Source organism: Pinus tabuliformis, chromosome 7 (assembly GCF_031772625.1).
Source record: "Pinus tabuliformis cultivar Carrire ecotype Pingquan chromosome 7, CPIR1, whole genome shotgun sequence".
Taxonomy (NCBI): Eukaryota; Viridiplantae; Streptophyta; class Pinopsida; order Pinales; family Pinaceae; genus Pinus; species Pinus tabuliformis.
The window spans coordinates 910,017,147-910,021,281 of record NC_142293.1 but is presented as its reverse complement, the minus strand read 5'-3'; the positions used below and the strand labels follow the sequence as shown (position 1 = coordinate 910,021,281).

General features: G+C 38.2%; 1 pseudogene; it reads right to left on the bottom strand.

The window, feature by feature from the left end:
- Positions 1 to 1,233: 1,233 nt before the first annotated feature.
- LOC149250591 (putative mannitol dehydrogenase) lies at positions 1,234 to 3,276 on the bottom strand (annotated as a pseudogene).
- Between the last annotated feature and the right edge of the window lie 859 nt (positions 3,277 to 4,135).

Genomic DNA, 4,135 nt, shown 5'->3' with positions numbered 1-4,135 from the left:
TTGCAGGAGGTGAATATCTTTCTTTTTATTTTTACATGATCATTAACCAAATAAGAACAACATGAGTAAAGAAATATCTATTACAAAATAAATTAAACAATAGAATTGAAAGAAACGTTATTGCAGGAGGTCCTTTTTCACCTAGCAGTCCAGCATCTTCTAGCTTTCATAACAACAACTCCTATTCCAAGCAAATGTGGGGAACAAGAGGACTATGCTATTGCCCTAATTTCCCTTGCACCTTCATTTAAAAAAATTACATCTTCCTTTCTATATATATATATATATATATATATATATAATTAAAACTACATCTTCATACATTTAATTGTTAAAATATATAATAAATTTAACAAAATTAACTCATCTAAAAACATAAAATAACTACTAAATTAACTAATCCATAAATGTAAAATAACTACAAATTAACAACGGAATTTTCTCATTGATGTTGGGAATTGGTGAAATCATGTTCACAATGTTTGGTACAAACCAAAGAGATAGTTGAGTTGGTGTTAGTTATCTTTCACAGTGCAGTCACTCATTTGAATCCGAAGGTTATAAACCTATTTGTTAAATATTTTCAAAGTTTCATGATATCATTGTTGTAATACTTATACTTACCAATTATTGCTCTTATATAAAAAGAAATTATTGGTCTTATACAAAAAGAAATTTCAATGTGTAGGTATACACAAATGAGTCAATCACAGATAATGAATTGTGTGCCTTAGAATTGCAACCATGATTGTGCCCTCACTGGGAATTTTGAATGGCTCCCTTTACCAAATCTAATATCCTTTCTACCTTACTATCTGCTTCATCATCTTTACTTAAATCAACATCACTATTGTACAATAACAGTCCTTGTCTTGGGTGGTTGCTCATCAACGAAGACAGCAAGGAAGGAGGGTTGTGGGTTTGGGCATGGGAAGTTCCATGACAATCCACTGCATTACCATCTAGAGTATTTAGCCCTCCAGCATCACCATCATTCATCAAAAGGGGCAGGCATGCTTAGGTCCAATAGTTTCACTCTTGCAGGCAGCTGTTGCAGCTTAGGGGTCTCCTTGTTGCCACAACTAGTAATTATAGTATCTGAAGCTCCACTACCCCAATGGCATCTCCTTTGACCACCCAAAGCCTGACCTGAAGCAAAACCCCTTTTACAGATTGAGCATTCATGGATCCTTGGAATCTTCTTACCTGAAATAGCAGTAGACTCAATTGTCCTCATTCCATCTTTAGCTTTGGCACCAGAAACCTTATAGCAGTAGACTCAATTGTCCTCGTTCCATCTTTGGCTTTGGCACCAGAAACCTTAGTCCTCTCCTTTGCAAGAGACTTGTGGAAATTGCCAGGCAGTTGAGAGCCCAATCCAGTACTGAGCTCGTCAGCTATGTCTTCTTCTAGGCTCTCATTCTCATAAAAAAATTAATTACACAAAATTAAACTATAACATAATTATGCAAACTTTATTAACCAAATTGTTCAAGCTCTCGGGCATCTATTACATTCTACGAGTTACAGTTCCTAGTTTCTCACATCCTCATTCGGCCATAAACCTACTCTTTTATGAGAGCTAAAAGCTTCTCACCAACTATAACACATTTCCTGAGTTTCCTTCACCCCTCCAATCAAACTCCCCCCAACAAATCGACGGGCTGCACACACCAAAATTAAAATTAAATCCCAACTTCCATGTGATTAACACCCAAATTCTTGTTCAAGAAAACAGTAGAGAAATCCAAAATTTAGAGATAGCATATCTGTCTTAGCTGTGGATGCCTTTGACACTCTCAGTTTGATTGAAATACAATTTTGTTCATATCTTTTATCTACAAGACAAAAGGGCACGGAGGACTTACCCATAACAACAGTCAGAGCACCAAATTGCACAGGCTTTTCTCGCAAACCATCTATGACCAACTTACCATTCACCTTTAGCAAATTAAGGAGGGGCTTCACAGCATGATTAGCAGAGACTGTGTCAATAATATATTCTACGGACTTGACTGCAGCCTGCATCTATTTCTCATCTTTGCTGATGACAAAGTGATCTACTCCTAAAATTTCTCTCACTTCCTTTTCCTTGCTAGGCGATGTACTTATCATCGTCACTTGCAACCCAAAAGCTTTTTCAAATTTGACAGCCATGTGTCCCAAACTGCCAAGCCCCACCATGCCCAGGCTCCGTCATCTGGAAATATTTCATGGGGCTGTACACCGTTATTCCCACACATAGCAATGGTGCAGCGGCATCCAAGGGAAGATTCTCTAGTACCTTCACCACAAAGCTACTTACAAACCACAAACCACCCAAATTATTAAAACCCTATTTAACCAATATAGAGAAAAAATATTAATGCCATTTGTCTCCGGTTTTATATAAAAGAGACAAACCACCCATCTCGGCAAGGCCTGCCGGAACTTGGCGCAGTTAAATTTTCTGAGGTTTTGAGTCAATTGAGAGATTCTAGAAACTCGTTGATCCCATTCCAAACATGAACAGGATTATATGGACAGAAAAGGAAGCCTTTTATGGCGAGTTTAGCCCATGTGCCCTAAAACAAAAATGGTTGCATGAGTTGGGATAATGATTAATTACCTCTGGTTACAAACCACCAAGTATGAGTAACCTCCAAAAGTGACAGAACCATCAACATCGGTGCTACCATACGTCCAAATGACCTTCTCACAATATTGTTCTTGGCCTTTTCTACAAGAATCGCAATGATGGCAACTTCCAACCATACAGTCCACGCCCACACGATCTCTAGCAGAAAAATTCTTCACTTCTGAACCAACTTCAACTACTATACCTACTATTTCATGGCTACAAAAATAGAATTGCGAGTAAATTAAAATTGAGCATGAACTTCTAGGCATATACTCTTTCTGTCTTGCTATTTGATGTGAAGCAGTGTTGAAGATCATGAAGACATTACCCAGGAACCATTGCGTATTGGGAAGCTTTCCATTCATTACCAATTTGATGTAGATCAGTGTGACAGATTTCGCAGTATACGATCTTGAAAGTAACATCATGCGGCCCAGTTTCTGTTTCAAGGCAATTTAAATGTAAGTTTTTTGCAAATGGGTATCAATAGAAGCAAACAATTTAAATGTAAGTTTTCTGCAAATGGGTATCAATAAAAGCAGTTATGAGAGTAAAGAGAGGAGAAACCTGCGAGTGAAATTGAAGGGTGAGAGAATTCCTGACTCGTCTCTAGCAGCCCATCCTTGAACATTAGACTGACCTACTTCCTTAACCATCTTCTCTTCTTCACAACACTCATAAATAAATTTGATTCACTTAGAAGAAGCAGCTAAGCAGATGAATATAAAGAACAGATTTGAGGAGACAACAGGTGTTGGGATGGGTTTTTAAAAGGTCAAGTATGGCAGGATATAGCAGGATGACCACTGAATAACCGAGAGCTAAATTCATCGTTAGGCAGCAAGGCAGGTCGTGCACAGCAGAAACCAGAAACATTATTGCAGCAGGTTGTGGAAGAGCCCGAAAACATTATTGCAGGAAGTCGTGGAAGAGCAGAAAGCGGAAAGCGGGAGAGGCAGAAATCGGAAAGCAGTTTTGGTGAGCTAGGAATAGTCCGAGAACATATGCCAGATGTCAATTAAACCAGATGCCAGTGGGACGCCAGATGTCAATCAGAGAATCAATAGGTAGATGACTAAACTCATTCAAAGGAAGGCCTATCGGCCTAATAAATATAAAATAATAATATACACTTTAATTGACAGCAAATAAAATGTATTTTTGAATAAGAAATGATTGTTTTAAAAATGACAACAAATAACGGAATTTCCATCGGCCATTTAAAGCGCCCTGATAGCGCCCATTCACCCTACATATCAATGCAGAGGTTGTATGTTCGAATACCATAATATATCGTACCTGTTTATCAACGTTTCATATTTCTCCACCTCCCATCTCTGGAACTGGCTATCCCTGTTGTTGCGGTGTTCAGCCTCCTGTAGCGTCGTGTCCATTTGCAATTGCCAAACATCCTGCATCCCATTTCATATCGTAGGTGCCCATATCATCCCTGCATCATCCATTTTAAATTTGTAATCGGGAGCACATGAATTTTTGAAATTTATCCTACATCTT